Source organism: Oryctolagus cuniculus, chromosome 2 (genome assembly GCF_964237555.1).
Source record: "Oryctolagus cuniculus chromosome 2, mOryCun1.1, whole genome shotgun sequence".
NCBI lineage: Eukaryota > Metazoa > Chordata > Mammalia > Lagomorpha > Leporidae > Oryctolagus > Oryctolagus cuniculus.
Genome location: NC_091433.1, coordinates 95,943,629 through 95,969,639, shown reverse-complemented (window position 1 = coordinate 95,969,639; position 26,011 = coordinate 95,943,629). Strand labels below are relative to the sequence as shown.

At 43.1% G+C, this 26,011-nt stretch overlaps 1 long non-coding RNA gene across 3 annotated transcripts in view; it reads right to left on the bottom strand.

The window, feature by feature from the left end:
- Window positions 1-26,011, bottom strand: part of LOC138848797 (uncharacterized) — a 113,153-nt gene that overhangs the window by 16,686 nt on the left and 70,456 nt on the right. The window contains exon 3 of one of the 3 annotated variants that reach the window (XR_011386891.1): window positions 22,798-22,922. The exons of 1 other annotated variant lie outside the window; for it this stretch is intronic. This is a non-coding gene — a long non-coding RNA (uncharacterized lncRNA). Of the gene's footprint in view, window positions 1-12,855; window positions 22,923-26,011 lie in introns of those variants that run through there. One more of the 3 variants, XR_011386890.1, reaches the window with a different exon arrangement.

Genomic DNA, 26,011 nt, shown 5'->3' with positions numbered 1-26,011 from the left:
TGAAAAGTTCTTTCCTTTATTGCATCACTACTGCCTCACTCCAGCACTCCAAACACAGAATCCAAGGACAGGCATGGGTTGCAGGGTGGGTCTCAGTGGAAAAAACAATGCCAGCCCTATTTCTATAACAGAAACCTCCTGACTCCTGATTCAGCAAAGCTCTACCTACCAACCATAATCAACTTCATAAAATAACCCTTAGGACAAAGCCTCAGAGAAAAGCAATGACAGCACCATTTCTTCGCCTATGAAGCATCTTAGAAATTAGCATGCTGCTGGGGCCAGCGCTGTAGTGCAGTATATTAATACTCCACATGCAGCACCAGCATCCCATATGGGCAATGGTTCTAGTTCCAGCTCCCTGCTATGACCTGGGAAAGTAGCAGAAGATGGCCGAAGTGCTTGGGCTCCTGCACCTGTGTGGGAGACTGGGAAGTAGCTCCTGGCTTCTGGCTTTGGATCAGTGCAGCTCCAGTTTTTGTAGCCATTTGGGGAGTGAACCAGCAGAAGGAAGACCTTTCTCTCTGTCTCTCCCTCTCGCTTTAACTCCAAGTCTCAAATAAATAAATAAAATTGTAAAAAAAAATAAAGAATAAAGAAGTTAGCATGCTGCTAAAGAAAGTAAGATTATGGGCAAGTTATGTATAAAGAACGCAAGGATGCAAAGTCAGGAGGCAGTTTGTTGATTTATGAGCACCCACAGTGAATTGCAGATGATAGAAGGTGATGCATCCCAAAATGGGAACTAAAGTAGGAAGCCAAGAAACCAGTGCTTAACAAGACTTTGAGATTTACAAGAGTAAATTTTTCTTAGTAGATAAGACAAAACACATCGTTTATTTTTTGCAATGTTTTAAAGATTTATTTTAATCCATTTGAAAGACAAAGTTACCGAGAGAGGTAGAGACAGAAGAGGGAGATAGAGAGATCTCCCATCCACTGGTTCACTCCCCGTAATGGCTGCAATGGCTGAAACTGAGCTCATCTGAAGTCAGGAGCAAGGAACTTCCTTCAGGTCTCCCACGTGGGTGCAGGGATCTAAAGACTTAGGCCATCCTCTGCTGCTTTTTCAGGCACATGAGCAGGAAGCTGGATTGGAAGTGGAACAGTCCATGTGGGATGCCAGTGCTGCAGACAGAGGCTTTAACTCACTGTACCACAATGCGAGCCCCATCATTTTTAATCTAATTATCTTTTTCATATCATTTAAAAGGCATGTGGGGGGCAAAGGAGTTTCTTCCATTTGCTGGTATGTCCCCAAATGCCCACAATAGCTGGGAATGTGCCAGCCTGAAGCCAGGATCCTGGCACTCCATCTAGGCCTGGGTAAGTTCAGCTGATTTTGAGAACACACAGTCCTAGGTGATACCTGCCTTTTATAAACACATGTTTCATTATAAAATAACACCAACTACTATAAACACATGTCTCATTATAAAATAACACCAACCTAGGCTTCTAGGACTTGAGAGAAAACTTTAAAATACCTCACAGATAAGAGCAATGCATTAATCCAGAGACTGCTATGAGCCAACAGATTTCAAGAGTTCATCTTTGGGGTGAGCAAGAAAGCAGAGTCAGTCATAGCAGTTCTGGGCCCCCTTGACCCTGGAGTGGGTAAACAAACTAGCTGAGTCTAATTTAGGCTGGGTGAACAGACCAGTAGTCTGGCCAAAGATTGTGTCACCCATTCAGGAATCTGGACACGAAAGTGGCCTAAAAAGAATCTTCAGGAGATGCACACAACAATAGAGCGCTAAGGGGGTAATAAATGTGCAGATTCTAACCCAAGACAGCAGAAAATGCTAACCTTCTCTTCTGTTGTAAAGTTTCCTTACTTTATTTTAAAGGCCTTGGAAAACATATCTGTGGACAATTCATATGTAAGACACACATGGATCATTCATAATTGGCCTGTAAATATTAGCATTATGTCATTGAGAAATCAACATCAATAAGTACCTCAGGGAGGGACACTTAAAGAGAATTACTTCAGTCTGCTTCCTAGGGAATTATGCATCCTACATGAATTCTTCTTACAAAATGGCCCAATTGTTTGGGCCCCTGCCACTCCCATAGGGCAGGAGACTCAGAAGAAGCTCCTGGCTCCTGGATTCAACTTGGCCCAGCCCTGACAATTATTGCCATTTAGGGAGTAAGCAAACAGATGAAAAATTCTCTCTCTCTCTCTCTCTCTCTCCCTCCCCTTCTCCCTCTCATCTCTCTCTTTTCTACCTGTAACTCTTTCAAATAAAAATATTTTTAAAAGAAATTATAGATATGTAATAATTTTATCTCCCAATGAATAGTGTAATGCTAATTGAAAGTGAGTTTAAACCAGTTTTAAATGTCTAATATAAGCTCTAGGAAAATTACCAAAAGAAAAATTTAGGAAATACTTATCTTTGATATCTTAATAAAATAGACAAAGTGAAATTCTAGCAAAACAAGGAGATACTGATATTTAGAATAGTGGGTAATAAGTTATTCATCATGTATAGGAGTACCTGTGTTTGAGTCTTTTAGAAAAGACAATAGCAGCCAAATATCCCAGAAGCCAAGAGAGGAGGGATTCCCAAGATGAAATAGTTGGTGGTACCCTATACTACCAAGGATCCTCATTCTTAAACTTGTTGCCAATGACAACTGGTAGCAGAATCCAGAGATCCCTCTTTACTACATAGGAGGGTAATTCCAAGGTTCTTTCCTCTGGTGAGAATACAAATGGATACAAAGGGGCAATTTCTTACAATTGATCTTAACCAAAGTCAGGAAGAGAGATGAGCACATATCAAGTGGAGTCAATAAGTCTCAGTTCCTCAACCCTAACCATTCAAAGAACTCAGTCAATGACTGTCAGCATTCCTGATGTTGCATGAGGAGCAATGTAATCTAATTTGGAAGAGGGTTAAGAATGGAATCTCTTGGCCTGCTTTTATAGTGCCAGCTTGAAGGAAAAATTCTTATAGAAATGACCACTCACAGAACTGGTTTAATGGAATTACACTGACAACTCACATCTGCTCTCTGTCCATTCCATTTTGGTCATAAAAAAAAAAAACAAACAAACAACAAAAAAAAAACCCACTTTATTCATTCATTCATTTGAATGAGTGAACAAAAGGGGAAAATGCACAGACACTTTTTTTCCATCTGTTACATCTCTTCCCAAATGAAACAGGGCCATCTGAAGCCATGCTTCAGGATCTCTCATGTTGGTAGAAAGAATCTAAGCACTTTGACCATTATATGCTGCTTCTCAATCTTGTGCATTGGCAGGAAGCTAGACTGGAGTGATGACAGGACTAGATTCCATGTACTCCAACACATAAGGAAGACATCTCAAGTGGCAGCTTAACTCACTGCAACATAACACCCATCCCAAGGCTTTCATTTTTAAACTCTCTTAACTGTGTAACTCCCAATGAGTCTTGGATTTTTGGATGTTGAAATTTTAAAATCCACCACTTAATTTTTTAAAACATATTCAGAAAGCTACTTTTATAAACAAAATCAGTTCTCCAGCAAACGTGACTATACTCCCATCCATTTAATGATTCAAATAAAGCATAACCAGTTAATAACTGATTATGGATCCAGGGGAATCATTTTTCTGCAATAATTCATCACCTCAATTTTCAATTTTTAAATGCTAGATCTTTGTCCTTTCCCATAATACAGTCTTCCAAGATATCTTTTTTCTTTTAGTTTGACAGGTAGACTTATAGACAGTGAGAGAGAGACAGAGAGAAAGGACTTCCTTTCATTGGATCACTCCCCTAATGGCTACCACAGCCAGCACTGCACCGATCTGAAGCCAGGAGCCGGATACTTCCTCCCAGTCTCCCATGCAGGTGCAGGGACCCAAGCACTTGGGCATCCCCCACTGCCTTCCCAGGCCACAGCAGAGAGCTGGACTGGAAGGGGAGCACCCTAACTAGTACCTGGCACCCCAACCAAGACTAGAACCTGGGGTGCCGGTGCCGCAGGCAGAGGATTAGCCAAGTGAGCCATGGTGCCAGCCCCGAGATATCTTTTTAAACTAGATGTTATTTAAGAATATTTTTTATGATTTATAGAAAAATTACAAAGATAAAACTGTTTAGAGATACCTCACACCCCAGTTTAATAGTGAAAACCCCAGTTTACACTATTACTAACATCTCATAGTTACATGGCACAATTATCACAATTAATGTGGTAATATTTAAATACTATCTTCTGTTTTTTTAAGATGTATTTTAATTTGAAAGGCAGATTTACAAGGAAGGAGAGAGGGAGAGGTCTTCCATCCACTAGTTTACTCCACAAAAGTCAGCAATGCCTGGCGCTGAGACAAGCAAAAATCAAGAGCCCAGAACTCCATCTGGGTTCCCACATGGGTGGCAGGAACCCGAGCACTTGGACCATATTATGCTACTTCCACAGGTACACTAGCAGGTAACTGGATTGGAAGTGGAGCAGCTGGGATTTTAACCAGCACTCAGGTGGGATTACTTGCATTGTAGATGGTAGCTTACATTGGGCCACAACACTGGCTTGATATTGACTCATCATTTCTAAAGTCTACATTTTATTTGAATTTCCTTTAATTACATAATATAATGATTTGAATTTCCATAATTACATTATATCTTTTATCTATTACAGAAACACCAAATTTCAATTTAAAATGAGAATCTAGATGTTTGAATTATAAAAATATGTGGGGTGGGGGGCTGGCGCTGTGGCACAGTGGGTTAATGCCCTGGCCTGAAGCACCAGCATCACACATGCATGCCGGTTCTAGTCTCAGCTGTTATGATCCAGCTCTCTGCTATGGCCTGGGAAAGCAGTAGAAGATGGCCCAAGTCCTTGGGCCCCTGCACCCACATGGGAGACTTATATGGAGTTCCAGGCTCCAGGTTTTCAAATGGCCAAGCCCTGTTCACTGTGGTCATTTGAGGAGTGAACCAGCAGATTCAAGATCCTCATCCTTCTGTCTCTCCCTCTTTCCCTGTAAATCTGCCTTTAAAATAAAATTTTTAATTCTTATAAAAAAGGGGTGGGGACAGTAAAACAGGGCCACATCCAAATAACATCCAAATAACAGCAAGGCTAGAGTTGTGCTGTTTCAAGTGGGAAGTCTCCAGCTTATAGACACTGACATAAAAGACACACTCACAATATATTTCAAAATAACAGATGAGATGTTTACAAGACAGATTAATATTATGATGACTTCTATTGTAAAGTTACAGTGAGTATAAGCAGATCCCTTCTAGTACAGCCAGGTTAACCCAGTGCCTAATGCAAGGAGACAGCTTGAGGAGAAAGATGTGCTCACAAGGGGAGAGAGCTGAAAAGTCCCCATTACTCTTCTCAGCATCATAAAGAGAAGAGAAAAAAAGCATACTCATGTCTGTGGTAATAAAGAGGATGGAAACACAAAAATTCCAGAAAAAGGGGGAGCAAAGCCCAGATACAGTTTTCTTAAGAAAATGAAATGAACTCTCAGAATATAATGTGGGTTGAAAGACACCAGCAGTTCATCAATTCTTACCAGGATCCAGAAAAACTGCCCTGTCTACCCACAGCCCAACTGTTTCAAAACACATTTTCTATTAAATTCATGCAGAAGATTGCAGGACTCATGAATCCAAGTCTCCAAGTGTCAAAGACAGGTTTAGTTCCCACTGTGGGCAGTTATAGCCCAACCAGGCACATAGAGAACATGAGAAAATCTTTTCCATAAGAGGGTCCATGAAATAGGAAGCTGTCACACAGGGCAACTAGGTTTAGTGCTCAATATGAGCCCCAGAATAAGCACCCAGCAGACCTGTTACATCCCAAGAGAAATCAGCTTTCCAACCTTACCATCACAAGGAAAACACAGGTACTTGAAATGCTTTGTGGTGACTGATAACATCTCTGTCCTTCTCTGAAAAATAGCCTGATGTGGACAAGGGCTGAGAGTTATGAAAATAGAGTTACATGCAATCTACTAGATGTGAATCAATGGAAAAGCTAGAAAATAATACCAAGACCAGATAAGCATATGAGGAATGCAAGAAATGAGGGATGGATCAGTTTCTTCAGCCCCTTTCCTCCATCAAATTACTGAGGAATGTAGTGGCATTTACTCCAGTGCCAAAGGGTTGGAAGTTGTCCACCTTGAAGATGCCCAATGTGAGCCCATCAGAGTCTCTTTCAATGGCCAGCATCACACAAGAAGTAGTCTTCCAGGGAGAGAGGCCAAGTGGAGTCTTGGATCAAGGCAGTGACTATTGCCTGGCCATCATCCCCTTTGCAGACCAGCAGAAATAGCAAAGAGAAAAAGGGAAGAAGAAAGGGGAGAAAAAAATGGAAACCTCAAGTGGTGAAGACTCCATCTTTCTGGTTTACAGATACTCAGACAAGAGCCACCACAGGTTTTAGGAGCCACTGGGAAGCAGCAGCACATCATGGTCACTCGGAAAAGTCAACAGTCAGGTTTAGGTTGTCTATATATAGCTGACTTTGGTCTGTACACATTCCAGGTGAAATACACCTGAGTCAAGAAAAGAAAATGACTTATAAAAACCTTCAAATACAATATTCCATGGGAAATGAACTTTGCACACCCAAGTCATGCAATAGAGTAGGTGGTGTATCTATATTTTAAAGCAGCACCACTCAAGGCAGGCCTGATATTTAGAGACTAACTTTAAGCAATGCATTTCCCTCACATATGCATCCTCTCATCAATTTCCCCAACAAGGGCCAGGCAGTGAATATTCCCCACATCAAGCACACCTAGAAAATAACATCCATACATATGAGACTGTACAAATTGCACACATGGATACCTCATGCACACTGGCCATAAACATGCATCTCCACATGCTATCTAAGACTGTTTACAGAAACAGGCTCTCTGTGAGCCAACAGCAGCAACACTAATTTTGATGCACATAACTCTCTCATTGCACAAGATTTTCATTTGTCTTTTCTGAGAAGGAATAAAGTCACTTCAACAACTTGTCTGGCATCTCTGACAGTATTTAGAGACATAATTGATGTCTTTGGCATGTGTTGCTTAGAAATGTCTCTCTTCCACAGGATTGGTAATCGTAATTATTCATTCACTCTTAAACAGATTTGTAACTGCCTTGGATTTGTCATTAATATTTTTTCAGGGGTGGGAATATTTTCTCTGCCAAGGCCATTTGGATATTTATAACATCACCCATAAACCATACAAAATTACCAAATTAAAAATTTACATGCTATAGATTGCCTTGGCAGGGCCAGAAGAAATGATTTCATGGACCCTACATGGCTCACAGGCTGGATGTTCCCCACCCCTGATTTAGAGCAAAATGTTAACTAAAGTTCTGACTTCTTTCAACTTGTTTATTGGCCAAGACAGAGCTGATGTAAAATAAAGGTCCCTAGAACCAGTTGGAGTTATAAGACATTTCTTTCAATTCCCTTGTAACTTTACAGTGTGTATTTTTATAGCCACTGATGCCACTTCAAAATGTCTATTGATGGGCTAGCATTGTGGCACACTGAGTTTGGCTGCCTCCTGCAGTGCAAATGTCCCATATGAGCACCAGTTCAAGTGTCAGATGCTCCACTTCCAATTTACTTACATACCTCAGAAAAGCAGCAAATGATGACTTGGGTCCCTGCCACCTACCTACATGGGAGTCTTTTTTTTTTCCCTTTGGACAGGCAGAGTTAGAGAGAGACAGAGAGACAGAGAGAAAGGTTTTCCTTTTCCATTGGTTCACCCCTCAAATGGCCATTACAGCCAGCATGCTGCAGCCAGTGAGCTGTGCTGATCCGAAGCCAGGAGCCAGGTGCTTCCTCCTGGTCTCCCATGCAGGTGCAGGGCCCAAGCACTTGATCCATCCTCCACTGCCTTCCCAGGCCACAGCAGAGAGCTGGACTGGAAGAGGAGCAACCAGGACAGAATCCGGCACCCAACCAGGAATAGAACTCAGGTGTCGGTGCCCCAGGCAGAGGATTAACCAAGTGAGCCATGGCGCTGGCTGACAATACCATTCTAGCAGAACACTTGAATCACTCAAACACAGTTATGCATGTGAAAACCTCATCATATGAAACTCAGTCAGCAATAGTTTTCAAGACCACATCTTCTGCTGTACTATGTAGACATCTCTGTGGGGAGAGAGTGAACTTTTTTTTTTCTCCTCTTCTTTCTTACCCTTCTTCACAATAATAACTTCTATAGATGCTTCCACACACCACAGCCATTATGAAATTGTAGAAATAATATCCTTCCATGTCAAAAATGTCATCGGCTTAAACACAAAACCCAGAATAAGACAAGTAATGGGCCCTCTTAATTAAAACAGTATGGACTGTAAGATAACCAGTTTAGTGGATCATTGGGTGACTGTAAAGAACTGGGCAGAGAAAAAGTGTTAATATTCTGTATTTATGCTTTTATAGTTCTACACTTCATGCAAATTCAGGTTAAACTAGCTCCAGTTATTGACCCACACAATAGATTTGCATTAACTTTAATTCTCTTCTCACTCTGCAAAGGGAGCAATGGCAGATAATAACATCCTTGCTAACAGAAGAATGAAGGGCTGAAGACAGAAATCAAAAAGCAGTCAAATGAATCCTCAGCTATGTTTCCATGGCCTCAAATTCGATTGAAAAAAAGTCTGTTAACTAAACACAGAAGAGGGATCAATCCACAGAGCTACTACCCACCCTTCACAATGTTCACTCTGAGAAAAACAGAACAGGCAGGGCCACAGCTGCCAGGTGTGTCCTCGGGGACCCCACCAGCTGATGAGGTGCTGGGGGGGCCCAGAGCAGATCCTGGTCTGATCCTCCTTCCCCACCCTTCTGCAGCCTAGGGTTCCCTGCTGAGGGCCACAATGCCTTGCCCTGCCCCTGCCAGAACTGCCCAGGGATACAGGCAGAGGCCCTGCCAGAAGGCATTTTGTGGCCCACCTAAAGTGGAAAACGGGATTATTTAAATATAGAAAATGGCAGTCTCACTGCCTCCCCTCACTGTCCTCTTGCCTGCCCTACTTGTGCAGTTTCCCTGATCGGTGCTCTGTCTCTTGTAACCACTGAATAAAACACATCAAGGAAAGTTTGGGCAAGCTAGCCTGACATATTGCTTGTGCCCTGGGAGCCTGAGAAGCAGTAGTGTAAGACAAGGTAGCCCAGCTCTCAGCCCTGCTTTTGCTGTGGAAACCTGCCAGGATCACTGAGAAGCAAGGGAGTGGCCAGCAGCCAGCTGCCCTCCCTCACAGCCCTCTCCCATACACACATTCCCTCACTTCCTGTTTTCCATACTTGCTGTGGAAAGTCCCAGAAGCACATTCCCTTTCTTTAGGACACACGAGGAGCAAAGCGGAGTGTGGTACAGAAAAGGGCCCCCACACGTGGGACCCACAGGTGGCAGATGAAGAGGCACAGTAGTAGCGGGTGGCAGGATCTAGGTGTATGCTCACAAACTCCCAGATATCGCACGTGTGGAGCCAGAGAGGCAGTGAAAGCTGGAGGAGGAGCAGCCTGCCCTCTCCAGGCTGACTCAGATCAGTGAATGTGCTTTCTGTTCCCAGTTCAAAGCCTCAAGGGCAGGTCCTTACAAGTGCAAATTCTCCCACATTCACATGCAAAGGCATTCAAAACACGGAATACCTCAGGGCACCTATCATCTCTGGGAAATGGAGTCCAGGCCAGCATATATCTAGAGAGACCAGTTGGCCCTCCCCAGTTTCAGTCTGGGGCTACTGGAGACAGGCTGGAAATCAGAGGGTATTTGCTTTTGTTTTTATCCCTCCTTCCCTTCCTTCCCACCCCAAATCTTAAGGATCAGTTAGTTGGTGTTCTTCCTTTCCTGAACAAAAATCTTAAAGAGTGACATCCACTACTGTTAACTGAAACCCAAACTCTGGCTATTTCATGGACTTTGTCTTCTTCCAGAAAAGTTGTACTTGCTGTCTCTGGAAACATCACTCAAATAATAAATGATTATGAATACAATATAACTTTTAGCAGAGTTGTGGAAAGCATAGTTTATCATCTAGATTTGAGAATAAAATTTTTGTGTTTTATTGATATTATATTTCTTTTCAAATCATTTTACACCATCTTTTAATTCACCAGGTACAGAAACAAACAAGGGAACTGGATTCAGAACTAGCATTGCTGAGTATCTTCTAGGAGCAAGGTTAGGGGATGAAAGGCCTAATATCATATCATTTATACCTTATATTAATTCTGGAGATAGTATTATCAGCAGATTACAAAGAGGAAACTGAGATGCAAACAGTTCAGAATTTCTGCATGGTGATATTATTAAAACGCCTAGGTTAGGCTGGTGCCCTGGCTCAATAGGCTAATCCTCTGCCTGTGGCACCAGCACCCTGGGTTCTAGTCCCAGTCAGAGTGCTGGATTCTGTCCCAGTTGCCCCTCTTCCAGTCCAGCTCTCTGCTGTGGCCTGAGAGTGCAGTGAAGGATGGCCCAGGTCCTTGGGCCCTGCACCCACATGGGAGACCAGGAGGAAGCACCTGGCTCCTGACTTCAGATCAGCGTGGTGCACTGGCTGCAGCAGCCATTGAGGGGTAAACCAATGGAAAAGGAAGACCCTTCTCTCTGTCTCTCTCTCTCTCACTGTCCACTCTGCCTGTCAAAAAAAAAAAAAAAAAAAAAAAACTAAGAAAAAAAAGGTCTAGGTTAAAGGCCAACTAAAATCTAATACTGGTTTAAGAACTCTTTTTTTTGTTGTTGTTGTTGTTGTTGTTGTTGTTTTTGTTTTGTCTTAGGGCTCAGGTTGTAAAAGTTCAGATTTCTCATCTGGAAATAAAAAAGTGAGAGAGAGGAAGAATTCCTACAACAATAATCCACATTGTAAGGACCACAAAGGATTATAACTTGTCTAATAAAGGAAGGAGATTCAAAGTTGCTATTAGTCCATGGTCCTTTTTTCTTAGGTTTAATATCAAGATAGCATACAAATATTATGCGTTCTTAGGCATATGTGTTTTTTTTTAATTTTTTATTTTAACTATAAATGTAAATAAATAACTGGATGACATGGAGTTCTATATTTATGATTACTTCTGTCAATTTTAGTTCATGGGATTAGGGTTGCTGCTGGATTAGGAATGCTTAAATTTTTATCCATTGACTTCACACTAGTATTTACTGTTTCAGGCAATATCTTTCCTTAAATTCCTCTTTCTTGCCAAATTGAAAATTTCATGAGGGCAAGTAACATATTTGCATTGATATTATAACTCAGCATCTTAAATTCAAGAACCCACAGAATTGTATAATTCAAAGCCAAATTTGGAATACCTCACTAATTCACAGTTCATGTGTCCACCAACCTCAGGTACAAAAGGCACAATGTAGCAGAAAATAAAAAAAAGCTTCCCCAAATAGCCAAAATACACATTATAAGTGTTAGGAAACTGGTGCAGTTTTAGCCAGGTGGCCACATGGCCCAGCTACCTGAGCCAGGCTCCACCCCCATCCTAATGGGATTCACTGATCCTGCTTCCCTGCCCACAAAGTTTTAAAAGGGTCTGTTCCTGAACATATGCTCTCTTGGCTCCTCTCCTCCTCTTGTCTCTCTTCTCCCTCCTCTCTGTCTCTCTCTCTTATAGTCTCCTTCTCTCTTTTTCCTTTGCTGCCCCTTCAGTCAGGTCTGTAGGGTATTCCCCAATAAACCCTTTCCCTTACTCCAGTGTTCGGTGTGTTTTGTGACGGCTAACATTAATATATAACAATAAGGGACAAGTGGAGTCCTGCCACTGGCTCAGCACTATGGCTCTTAAATAAACTCACTCTGTATGGCTACTCTGGTGAGAGTGGATGGCAAAGAGAAGAAGAAAGCAACAGGTGTGAACAGTGAATAAGTGGAAAGGGCTCCAAACAGTGCTGCAGAGCTCTGTGGCCCCTAACTGAATGTAATATGCAAGCAGGCATTGTATTTCAATTTCTGGGAGACCGCCATTCTCTCAGTTGTCATGGAACTATAAGAACTGAACACAATCAGAACATTCAAGGCCAACATCCACAATTCACTTAGTGATAATGGAGCACAGTAGCTTGGCTTCATGGGTGCAACTAAGTCTCACTCAGTTGCTATCTTTCTTTTTGGAGCCACTGAAACTGAAGAGCACATGAGGTCAGAATGGGTAGAGGAGCATGGTGTGTGAGGGTCTCATGATGGGGGGAGCTGAGCAGAGAGAGGGGTGGGGGAGACAATCAAGAGCATCTAGCATTGTGGACATGAAGAGCAGAGGAGGGAGGGAGACAGGGATGACTTGTCTGCATTAAGTCTGATGGTCTCCTGGGTATAACTGATACAACATGAATCATGTGAATATAATGCTTACCCTAAAGGCACTTACAGTCCTGGGGGACAGATTATTAGGACATAGATAAGCACAAAACAATGTGAAAAAAAGCTGTAGGTACACAATAGAATCACCTACATCATTTGTAGGTGCTATGCACATGTCAGGTAGGAACCACTGGGTTAAGGTCAGATCTCAAAAGTAACAAAGCCCAGAAAATACACCATTGTCTGAAGTGAAAATAGGCAGATGGTAGGCAGAGGCTTGGTAACTGAAGGCCAGAACATGTGTTACCAGTTGTGGAGGGGAGGGAGTTTCCAGGAGCAAGTTTTGTGGGTTCTTTTCCTCAGCTTAGTTTAGAAATAAAAAGCCAGGAAACAATTTACAAAGAGGCAAAAATTTTACTTGACAGAAAAGGAACTTTGATTGGCAAGGGACAGGAACGCTGGTCCTAGAGGAGACCAGGAGGACTGCCTGAGCAGGACACTGGCTGTTAGGAAGTGCTCAGCATTTTTAAGTCATTACTGCTTTCTTTTTTTTTTTTTTTTTTTTTTTTTTTTTTTGCCATTCGGTCATTCAGTGGGGGTGCCCATTGGATGGGGGTTTCACATACTGTATACTGATTGACTAGTGGTTCATGGAGATAGCAGGGGTCTCCTGGAGCTGGCCTTTCTCCCACTCAGGGGCTTAGCCTCCTCTTCTGCTGGCATAGTGGGTTTAAGCCTTGGTCTGAAGTGCCGGCATCCCATATGGACTCCAGCTCAAGTCCCAGATTCTCCTCTTCCAATCTAGCTTTATGCTATGGCCTGGGATAGCAGTAAAAGATGGCCCAAGTCCTTGGGCCTCTGCACCCACATGGGAGACCTGGAAGAAGCTTCTAGATCCTGGCTTTGGATCAGTGCAGCTCTGTCCATTGTGGCCATCTGGGGAGTAGACCAACAGATGAAAGACCTCTTCTCTGTCTCTATCTCTCTTTGTAACTCTTTTAAATAAATAAAATAAATCTTGAAAATAAATAAATAAATAAATAAAATCAAAAGGGTCACACAAGATATCCAGGATCTCCTGGAACCATTCCAACTCTTTCCAGGGGTTCAACCCCTTCCCCTGCCAACTCTAGCTGAAAGATTGCACCTGCCCTGAAGGTGTGATTTAAGGCTGCAAGTCACACATGCAGCACAGGAAGCTATTAGTGGGGGGATGCCAGTAGATCTGGAGACAGGTTTTCTAGCCACAGCTGACAGCTTGCTTGTGAAGGACATTTTACCTATGTTTTGAGGGGTCCACAGACCTCCAGCCCCACTGACAGCCTCCAGATGGATCCTGACTGACTGGAAGTCTGTCAAACGCATCACTAACCTGGACAAGACTGAGATCTCCTAGCTTCTCTGCTGGTCCTCAGTCTTTGCCGAGAGGCATAAACAAGAAAGAGAAGCTTCTCTGGCTTTGGCTGATGTGAGGGACTTTGGGAGCTCCCCAGATTTGAGGCCAGAATTGCTTTATCCTGAGGTTTCCTCCTTTATTTTCCTCTTAGTGTAAACCTCTCCTGCCACCAGATCTCCTACAGGCCCACACCGAAGGGCACGTGCTAATGACATGTTAAATGAATAGAATATTGAGGTGTCATCTAAATAGAAGATTCCTGAGTCAATAGTCACCTTGTGGGTGTACTGCAAGGTGAGAAAACTGAGGCAGAGGACTTTGATCATGATCAACCTTAGTGTATGCCTCAAAAAGCAAATACATAAATAAATAAACAAACAAACAAACAAATCCCTTTGACAGCTCAGAAGTGCCCAGCTTCCAACCTCCTGAGTACATGCTCCTGGAAAATGACAAGTCCCCTAAGACCAGAGGTGGGCAGGCACCATCTTGAAACTCTAGAAACTATTTGAGCAGAAAATGCCCCACCCCACTAGAACCCATTGCTCAAAGGATACAGCATAAACCTTAGAAGGTGGCCTCTTTGCACATTTGCCAACAGGGTAGGCCAGGCACAGAGGGCATGAAGGTGTGTCATGTGCTGTAACCTAGTGGTCAGAAGCACTGGACTAATAGTTGGAGAATTGCCATAGCAACAACATTATCAGGGGTGATGTGGCAGGGGCAGCCTGGGAAGGTGGGCTGGTCTCCTGACCCTATGTCCTTAGCCTTATGCTCCTCTGAACTTAGGGGAGCTTGAGTGCAAAAACCTAAGTGGGTGATATTGTGAGGCTGGTTAATGTATGCAGGTTGTGGGTCATAGAGCCAACAGTATGTGCAACAGTGGGTTCTGACCAATGCAGTCACCCACATGAATGACTATGTGAGGGTTTCACAGCATAAGAACAGGACATCATATTTCCCAGACAAACTAGGGAGTGAGTGAAGCAGGCTAACTTCTTGTCGGAGACTACTAGAGAAGAGGAGGACAGATTTGCAGGTTAGAAACAGAGCAAAGAGATAGCAGATAGCACATCCCTTTTGCCCCTTCCTCAATATGCACACCCAAGATTAGCAGTTGACCTCTTCTTAAATCTGAGTCGGTGGTAATAGTGATGTTGGACATTGTAAATGAAGGACCCAATACAGCTATGTTTCTGCTTGTCTTTCCTGCAAATGTTCCAGCAAATGATACTTCCTTAACACAAACATAGACATGAACATAGCTTGAGGCTTGACTGAGAGTTCTTGTAAAATTTAGTACCCCGTGTGAACTTGCAAGATGCTGCTAACTGTATGGCCCCTCATGGGGGTTTGAGTACTGTCATTAGGGCTGGATTTTGTCACTGGTGATTTGCACTGTTGTCTCTACTAGAGTCTCTGGCCACTTCCATGGAATTCACCCTTGTCAGACATTTCCTCAGGTTCCCAGTTAAAGGCACCAAACATGAATCCCTTAGCTAGAGTGAAATCTATGTGAATTGCCATAGATTGCAATTGGCTATATTTTTATTATAGAATTTCTACCAGGGGCCTGTGCCATGATGCAGTAGGTTAATCCTCCACCTGCAGTTGCTAGCATCCCATATGGGCACCAGTTCTAGTCCCAGTTGCTCCACTTCCAGTCCAGCTCTCTGCTATGGTCTGGGAAAGCAGTAGAAGATGGTCCAAGTCCTTGGGTCCCTGCACCCACCAGGGTGACCAGGAAAAAGTGCCTGGCTCCTGGCTTCAGATGGGCACAGCTCTGGTTTTTGCAGCCATTTGGTGGGTGGGTGAACCAATGGAAGGAAGACCTTTCTCTGTCTCTCCCTCTCACTGTAACTCTACCTCTCAAATAAAACAAATAAAATCTTTTTAAAAAGAATTTGTACCAGAAATTGCCTTAATCAAAGTCTGCTTTATTCTGACTTCATCATACACAGTGATGAAGCTAGGACAAAAAGATTTAGATCCATGTTGACCTCTCACCTAACAAGCAAGCCCTTGTTTCTCTGACTTGCCAATACAGCCCCAATCTACCTTGATCAGCCCTGTCCTGCCTTGATTCTTGGACACAATGCTATAAAAAGATGCCTACGATCAGCCTAAGATCTCTCTTACTCCTCCCAAGTTCTCTCCCCCTATTTTAACAGCTCAGCCTCGGAGTCCTGCCTTAGCTCATTCCTTCACAGTGCACACTGTTATCTCAAAGGAACTTTAAATCTAGCCCAAATTCTCCCTTTGTCTCACTAGCCCAGCTTTAGCTCAGACCTCCAAGCCCCTCCCAGTTGTTTTATGCTATATAAAACACTAGTCATTAAGGGAGGGGTTTCCCCTCTGCTGTGTATTCATTGGCAACTGTCTTAAATGCATTCATCTGGTAGTGAGCCATTCCTAGGCTTTATTCTAAATAAACCTGGTCTGGAAATGGCTTAATGCTTTCCCCTCTTTTCTGACACACAGCATATCTTGAGCAGGCTTGTGGTTGGAGATTAAAGTACCTCAACATTTACCATTTAAAAGCCGATTTATAAACAGGGCTTGTAATGTCACTCCACTAATGTGTGCTTGTGCTCTTAGAAATCCTCTTAGTTGCTTTTTTTAAAAGACTTATTTTATTTATTTGAAAGAGTCACAGAGAGAAGTAGAGACAGAGAGAGGTCTTCCATTCACTGGTTCACTCCCAAATGACTGCAATGGACAGAGCTGAACTAATCCAAAGCATGAGCCAGGAGCTTCTTCTGGGTCTCCCTTGCTGGTGCAGGGGTCCAAGGACTTGGGCCATCTTCTACTGCTTTCCCAGGCCATGGCAGAGAGCTGGATCAGTAGAGGAGCAGCCAGGACTTGAACTGATGTAGGCACTGCAGGTTGGGGCTTTAACCCACTGTGCCAGGGCACCAGCGCCAGTCTTAGCTGCTTTTATTGAGAGATGGGTGTCAAGATAGGAGCTGCTGGGAAGGCATTGATAGCTTTCCTTTATGAATTCTGTGGGTCCTCAATAAATTTTAGAGCACTTTGGTGATTTAAGCCCTTCAGATTAAAAGCTCATTAATAATTCCTGCTCAAAAATGCTAAAAACAATCAGCTATCTAGATCACAGACATTGGCTAAGTGTTTTCTCTCCAGATTGAAATTTCTATAGAGGACTTCATTTAAATTTTTTAAGAGTGAGGTTTTCAAAAAGAGAAGACAAAGAGCTACCATTTTTTCCTTGACTTAGCAGAACTTAGTTTTGAGAAGTAAGGGGTGTGTGGAACCCAGTGACTGTTGATGTCTGCAGACGTGACTTCCTAGTGAATACTCCCATGATTTTCTACAGCTTTTCTATGTGAGTGAAATCAAGTGAGAAAGGACAGTATGCAAGCAAAAGGACTCTGGCCATCAATTTGTTGTCCATAGCAGAGACTGGGGTGCATGAAGAGTCTTTAAAAATTCCATTAAAATGTCTATCAGTGGAAAAAAACCTAGGTACTGATTTTTTTAAATGAAACAAAATTATCTTTTAATTCAATTTCTCCTATGAACTTTTTAAAGCCCATTTGGATATGGTTAGCTCTATGTGAGGTCTAGAGCACTTTAGACAACAAGAGCCATTGCTGTCTCTGAGGCTGCATCATGTGTTGATTGGGCTTATACATTCAGAATAAGGGAACTTAAGTGTGGCCACCACACTTAACCTGATAGAACAGTAGTAGTGAACATGGTAAGCTAGTACTGAGTCATTATATGCAAGACATGGCACTTAGCATTTCAAATGTGTTGTCCTACTTCATTCTTGTTTAAGCGGTAGGTTGCATTATTGTCATCATTTTAGAGGTAAGGAAGAACCAAGAGTGCCCAAGAAGCTGTTGCTAAGAAGAGGCCAAGCCAGCATTCAAACCTGGAAACATTCCTTAATGATGATGCTTAATTTTGGTTGGAGTTGTCATAGTCTGGCTAACTGTACATACTCTATATACTCTGTACACTGGATAAGGTTAAGAATTTTACAAATCCTTGTACATGACCTAACTTGATGGGTCTAGAGAAGAATTTGATGTCCCAAGGGACTTTACATCCCACTTGAATGAAAAATCTGAGAATACTAGTACTTCCCATTTCAGTCAACTTTCAGGAGAGTGATGCATAGAGTTATTTAGCATTCTGTCTTCAAAGTAATGTTGTGGGGCCAGTGCTGTGGTGTAGAAGGTAAAGCCACCATCTGCAGTGCTGGGGTCCCATATGGGCACCAGTTTGGGTCCCAGCTGCTCCATTTCTAATCCAGCTCTCTGATGTGGCCTGGGAAAGCAGTGGAGAATAGCCCAAGTCCTTGGGCCCTTGCACCATGTGGGAGATCTGGAAGAAGCTCCTGACTCCTGGCTTTGGATCAGCCCAACACCGGCCATTGCAGCCACTTGGGGAGTAAATCAGAAGATGGAAGACTTCTCTCTCTCTCTCTCTCTCTCTCTCTCTCTCTGCTTCTGCCTCTCTGTAACTCTGCCTTTCAAATAAGTAAATCTTTAAAAAGAAAATGGATGTTGAACACTTTTGCTTGTCCTAGATATTCCATAGTAAAACACAAGGCAGCCTTTGTCTTTCCAGCAGAGGGATTTTGGCTTTATTTTTGGAGTGACTGTAAAGCAATGGGTAAAGCAAGTTCTGTGCTTGTGCGGGAAGCATAAGGAAGTATTTAATATAATTTTAAGCCTTAGCACCACTGAATCCCTATGAGCTCTCACTAGAATTAAAGGTATTTTGGAGGGCTGGCCCTGTGGTGCAGCAGGTTAAAGCCCTAGCCTTAAGCACCAGCATCCCATATGGGCACAAGTTCTAGTACTGGCTGCTCCTCTTCAAATCCAGCTCTCTGATGTGGCCTGGGATAGCAGTGGAGGATAGCCCAAGTCCTTGGGCCCCTGAACCCACATGGGAGACTTGGAAGAAGTTCCCAGCTCCTGGCTTCAGATCAGTGTAGTTCTGGCCATTGTGGCCACCTGGAGAGTGAACCAGCAGAAGACTCTCTCTGTCTCTACCTCTCTATATAACTCTGTCTTTCAAATAAATAAATCTTTAAAAAAGGTACTTTGAGGACTCATATTAGTACAGAGCACATAGTCAATACGCAAGTGAGTGAGTGTGTCTAGTTCAGTGAGGCAGGAGAAAGCAAGGAGAGAAATGACACTTGACATTGTCCACTCCATGCAGGTGGCAGTGGGCTATTTAGCTTTGAGCATTCTGTGGACTTCACTGGGTGCCATTCCCTCTACCTGAGATGGAAGCAGCCAGGTGCCCACTTGAAGCAACTCAGAGACAAGTCTTTGGGTTTGTTTCAATGAGGCCATTTCTGTAATGAGCAGTGAAGTTTTGTGTTTGAAGACTAAAGTAGTGAGAAATTTAGGTCAGGGTTTAAAAGGGGCAATGACACAAAATTTCTGCCTTACCTTTATTTTTTTCTACTTTAGGAAATTTAAGTTATTTGTAAGTAAAACTTAGGCCATGATTTTTATGTTTAGTTAGGCCTCTGAGGATAAGACATCCTACAAATTTCAAAGAAAAATGTCGAGAAAATATTCTTTTTCACAGGTTCATGAAGGTTTTTGAGACTTTCAGCAATGCTCCCACTGCTATACTTGCTTTTTCTCTTTCTTTCCCTATTTAAAAAGTCCTGAAGTCCCTCAGGGCCTCTGGGGAGAGTGAGTCCGAAGGCAGCAAATGGAAAAGGGCTGTGGTCACCTGTACTCTCCAGTCCTTGTTCAGCCCCCAGCATGCCACCCCTAGTACAGGGGGTTCAGAAATTGCCTGAATGTCCAGAGCAAACTCCCCTGTGCTGTACATTGTTTTCACATTGGGAGAATGGAAGAGATTGAACAGAGATGCCCAGACTGAGACAGAAAACCTAGGGATGAATGGTTAGTAATAGAGCTGAGTGGAGAGCCTTGGCATGTTTCCCAGAGATTTAATGTGGATAATTGCCACCTAAGAAATGTTCAGACTTTCAACTTTCTCTTATTTGAGCTGCAGAGCTCCATCTACAGGTGAAGGTCAGTGGTGTTTTGAAAATGATCTGGGGGACTCAGAGCTGTAATAATGCATCAGGCACATAATCAGGGTCTTGAACTTCCAGTGATGAGTACTGTGGTCTAGAAGAGGGAGGCCAGAGACACGGGATATGGAAATGCTGAATGGACATTACTCAAGACTGGTTATAACAGGGTCACAGTGGATACAGTAGGAGAGGAGTAACAGGGTTTTTTTTTTTTTTTCATCTTTACTTTCCTCCCCTACATTTTAGATGCATCTCTGTGTTAAATTCTACCATCTTTACAGATTGTAGCAGATCCCTTGCTTTGTATTTACTTTCAAGGGCAAGGAAAGTGCTAGGTCCCCACTTTTTTCCCAGTGGTGTTCCAGATTCCTGCTCTATATATTCAGTAGAAAGTTGAAGACTATGGCATTCATGCATCCTTGGTTACAATAACATCATTCCTTCCTCAGAGGCATCACTTTTTTTTAAAAGCAATCTCACATTTATTAAAGATATTTATTCATTTATTTGAAATGCAGAGTTACAGAGAGGCAGAGGCAGAGAGACACAGAGAAATCTTCCATCAGTGGTTCACTCTCCAAATGACTACAATGGCCAGAGATGAGAGGATCTGAAGGCAGGAGCCAGGAGCTTCTTCCAAGTCTTCCAGATGGGTGAAGGGGCACGAGGCCTTGGACTGTCTTCTACTGCTTTCCCAGGCCATGGCAGATAGCTGCACTAGAAGTAGAGTAGCCAGAACTCAAACTGGCATCCAGATGGGTTGCCAGGACTGTGGGTGGCAGCTTTATCCACTCTGTCACAGCACTGACCCAGCATCATCACTTTTTAGTGACCAGTTTTGAGAACATGTGTGTCAAGCCACAGACTTATTCTTAGGTACCTGTCACATCATAGCTTCAACAAAGGTAAGGTAGGAAAAGGGGAAAGGAAGACAGCTGTGCTTCCCGGGACCAGGAAGAGCTTTCTCAATGCATCCTGTCTTTTTGTGACTCTTCTGAAACCTCTGACTTAGGAGTTGGAGTTTGGATTCGGGGATTCTACTGTGAAGAGACATCAAGGTCAGCCTCAGAGGTCTCAGGAAAGAACTGTGTACATTGTTTCTATCTGCTCTCAGCTTTTAGGAATCAAAACATTTCCTTCTCTCCCATGCTGCCTCTATTTCCCTTCTATCTCTTTTATGATATGGTTCTTATTAAGGACTATTTCAGCAAATCTCCAAGATGATCCCCAGTGATCTTCATCAGTATTCACACCCTTTGCACACTCACTGAATCTGAGACAGCCCTGTAGAAACAGTAGTATGTCATGGAAGTGATGACATATGACTTCTGAGGCACTTATAAAGATCACTCCCATCTGCCTTGGATTAGTTCCTCCAGGGGAAATTCCCATGCTGTAAGGATACTAAGGAAACCCTGTGGAATGGTGCATGTTGTAGAAAATAGGCTGTAGCCAAAATCTAGTGACTTGTCAACCACGTGAATGAGTTATAAGTGAGTCCATCAGCCTTAATCAAGCATTCAGATGATGACAGCTCCAGTGGATGTCCGACTTCAGCCTCAGGAGAGAGCCTGCACACAGCTACTCAATCCTCTCCCACATTCCTAACTCACAGGAATGTGAATAACAACAAATGATCTAATGATTTTTTTAAAGCCACAGTTTGGAAATTTTTTTTAAAATATTTATTTATTTATTTGATGTCAGAGAGAGAGAGGCCCTCCATCTGATGGCTCACTCCCCAATCGGCCACAATGGGCAGAGCTGCATTGATCCGAAGCCAGGAGCCAGGAGCTGCTTCCTGGTCTCCCATGTGGGTGCAGGGGCCCAAGGGCCTGGGCCATCCTCCACTGCTATCACCAGGCCACAGCAGAGAGCTAGATCAGAAGTGGAGCAGCCAGGTCTCAAACTGGCACCCATATGGGATGTGGGCACTCCAGGCCAGGGCATTAACCTGCTGCACCACAGCGCTGGCCCCTTGGGAAATTTCTTGGTAGAAGCATTAGATAACACAAAATAGTATATTTTTTGTTGCTGGAAAGGAAAACCTCTTGGCTTGCATATTTTCCTTTAAGAGAAACTGTACTCGAATATATTTCACCTCATACAGTAGTATTCCTAGAAGCATGGAGTAGCAGCAGAGAGGCATGTGCACTATGATTCTGAGTGTTTAATGTTTACTTTGAGGGATAATGTGGGATATCTGTGGCAGTTACTTTATTGTGGATGTCTTTGTTGTGTCTGGCTCTAGGATTACAACTGTCCTGCAAGGCTACACCATTGAGATGCATAAACATATCACTGTGGGAGCTGCCTCCTTAGTAAGCAAAAAGGAGAGAGAGAGAGAGAGAGAGCACATGAGAGAGCTCTTTCGTCCACTGGTTCACTCCCCCAAAGGCCACAATAGCTGGGATTGGGCCATATCAAAGCTAGGAGTCAGTCACTTTACACAGGCTTCCCAGATGGCTGGCAGAGGTCAAACATTTGGGCCATCCTCCACTTTCTTTCCAGGTACATTAGCAGGGAGCTAGAACTGAAATGGGCTAGTCAAGACTCAAACTGGTACCCAATTGAGATACTGGCACTGTGGGCTGTCTTAACACAATGTGGCCCAATATCAGACCCTGGGTTCATTTCTTGTGGTTGATTTTTTCAGGGGTCTCTAGAAAAGTAGCGTACTGGAGAACAGCTCTGGGTGTAGCAGGTAGAGCAGCTGTGTGTGGAGTCCAGAATTCCATATGAGAGCCAGTTCATTATTTTGCTGCTCTACTTCCCATCCAGTTCCCTGCTAATGTGTCTGGGAAAGCAGTGGAGGATGGCCCAAGCACCTGGGCACCTGCAGCCATGTGGGAGACCAAGAAGAAGATTCTGGCTCCTCTCTTCAGACCAGCCCAGCTCTGGCCATTACAGTCATATGGGAAGTGAGCCATCAGATGAAATATCTATCTCTATATGTAACAGAAGATACATAGCAGGGAGAGTTCAGGGGGTACAGAAGGATCAGTTCCACATCAGTAGATACATTAAAAGAAAGTAGTGTATTTTACCTATAACAAAACACAACTTTTCCTTTTCACTTCACTTTTCCCTTTCTTCTCTTATTCTCCATTTAAGAGGTGGTTTGCCACTGGGGTATTGGAGTAAGCACTTCCAAGGCATTGGAATACAGGATCTGGATAAAGAGAAGTTATGAAGGAAGAAACTATGGGTGAAATGGAATAGCATTTGTAAGTTGCCCAAACCATATTTTTTCTGCTTCTTACTCCTGTCTGTGCTGTAAAGTCATTTCTGCTTTATCAAACTGCTAGTTTCTTTGCATGATGAGTGTGCATTGTTGGCGGGTTAGGAATTTGATGAAGTAAGTTCTCCCAGTTTAGGAATCATGTATAAATAATCTTCATATGCCATTTTATTTAATTTATAGATATAGATTTCAGTAACTAAGTCTTAGTGGAACATGGGATTAAAACTGCACACATATGTATTGTGCATGATTCATTCTCACCTGAATTCTGATAATCACTTGATACTTCCATTATGGTATTTACTGTCTCCTGCTTCTTAGCACCTGCTTATATATGTACGTTATAAGCTTGAAGTGGGATATTAACTCAGATAATTACAGACCTTTAATCTATTCTCTTGAAGAGGTTTCCATCCGTGTTCCAGAAGGTAAAGACTTATTGGCTTCTCAATCTGAACATAGGCATTTTGCAGTTCTCTCTCTAGGATATTTACTTACTTACTTATTCATGTTTATTTTTTTTATTTAAATGCTTATGACATCACGTGGTTCATATTTCAAAGACCTGTATCACCGATTTCCTTCCTAGGTTTAGGCATCAAAATCTTCCAGATGTAGGCCAAGTTAGTCCATACATTTTACCAGGACCTGGGCCTGATTAAAGATTATTTCCAAGGGCCAGTGTTGTGGCATAGCAGGTTAAGCCACTACCTGTGAACTTGGCATCCCATGTAGGATACAGTTTGAGCCTTGGCTGCTCCACTTCCTATCTAATTCCCTGATAATGCACCTGTGAAAGCAGCTGAAGATGGCCCAAATCCCTAGGCCTCTGCCACCATGTAGGAGTCCTGGAAGAAGCTCCTCTCTTCTTGCTTTAGCCTGGCCAAGCAGTGGCCATTGATGCCATTTGTGGAGTGAACCAGTGACCCAGGCCAAAGCCAGGAGGTAGGAATGCCATTTGGGTTTCCCATTTGTGTGGCAGGGGTCCAAGGACTTGGGCCACATTGTGATGCATTCCCAGGTGCATTCACAAGGAGCTGTATTGAAAGCACAGCAGACAGACTCAAAGTGGCATTCTCATATGGGATGCTGGCATTGAACTCAGTGGCTTTACCTGTTATACCACAATGCCAGCTCTGCAGAGAAGATTCTTGACCTGATTGTCAGATAATCAATCAATATAGAGCTGGAAGTGCCTGGAGTGCTGAGTAATAACTTACACACATTTGTAATGAAGAGCAAATCCTATAAGATCCATTTAATTTCTTGTTGCAACAGTGATGGATTTGAGTAGACTTAGGACCTGTAAGTGAAATGCATCTCCACAATGCTGTGAACAAAAAATGAGAATGTGACTTTGGGGTCAGACATCTGTTTGACTCCCATCAGGTCATCTCAGAAAAGAAGTGGACAGTTTGAGAACTGAGTGTGACAGCTTTAAGTCATCTCATTTTCAGTCTTCTTTCAAGTTTGCAGGTAGTGAGGCTCAAATAGTATTCAGAGAAATCTTAGAATATGAGTGGGAGAAGTGAGTCCCAGATAGGACAGCATTGCTCCAGTGAATTCATTATCAGTTAGGTTTTCATGAGAGCTTGTATGATTAGATCTGGTAAACAAAGCAGAAAAAAAGTAAAAAAACAAACAAACAAACAAACAAAAAAACAAAAACAAAAAAAAGCAAGTGCAGAAATTGGAAAAGCTCAGAAGAGGAACAAAAATCATTAGAGCCAAAAATATGTGACTTAAATTTTTCCTATAAAAAGAAAACAAATTGAATACAGTTATAGTAACTAATTTCTTTTCTAGGTAAATAAACTTATCATGTGCAGAGAGAGAGAGAGAGAGAAAAAGGTCTTTCCTCCATTGGTTAACTCCCAAATGGCCACTACGGCCAGAACTGTGCTGATCCAACGCCAGGAGCCAGGTACTTCCTCCTGGTCTCCCATGCGGGTACAGGGGAGAAAATGGAAAATTTATAGACTGAAAATGTTGAACTTTAGACTTTAAAAGATCTCCTCATACTACAAGTTTTGTAGGTGAGGAAGAATTGCTCTTCCAGGCTAGGAAGTAATGAAAAGGGCATGTGAGGATAGACCCTGCTCAAAACTTCAGCCTTTTTTATTTATTTTTTTAAATTTTTTTAAATTTTTTTGACAGGCAGAGTGGACAGTGAGAGAGAGACACAGAGAGAAAGGTCTTCCTTTGCCATTGGTTCACCCTCCAATGGCCGCCGCGGCCGGCGCACTGTGCTGATCCATAGCCAGGAGCCAGGTGCTTCTCCTGGTCTCCCATGGGGTGCAGGGCCCAAGCACTTGGGCCATCCTCCACTGCACTCCCTGGCCACAGCAGAGAGCTGGCCTGGAAGAGGGGCTACCAGGACAGAATCTGGCACCCTGACCGGGACTAGAACCCGGTGTGCCGGCGCCGCAAGGCGGAGGATTAGCCTAGTGAGCCGTGATGCCGGCAAAACTTCAGCCTTAACCCCATCACTGAGCTGGCTGGTCAGCCCTGAGAGGCCCAAGGACCAGAACATGCCCTTGCTAGAGCAGAGCATCAGGAGCCTAAAATCCCTAACCCCATTGGATTTGTCTCTCTTCTATGAGTTTGTCTCCTCAACAGCCCCATATCTTTTACCATTCTCTCACACAGAGCTCCACTAGATCAAGAATCAGCAACAAGACTGGAATGGCCCCACAGAGGCAGGGACCTGGTGATAAGAAGAGGCTTTCTGATGCTCATGTCCCCTTATCCAGGGCTGATTTACATAATTGAAAGGCACACACTGTTCAAGAAATTCAACAACAGTATCAACAATCCAGTTAAGGAATGGACAAAGGAATTGAACACGTATTTTTCAACAGAGGAAATTCAAATTGACACTTGAGAAAAAGCTCAGGGTCACTAGCCATCAAGGAAGTGCAAATCAAAATCCCAATGAGGTTTCACTTCACCCCAGTTAGAATGGCTGCCATAAAGAAATCAACAAAATATAAATGCTGGTGAGGATGAGTGGAAAA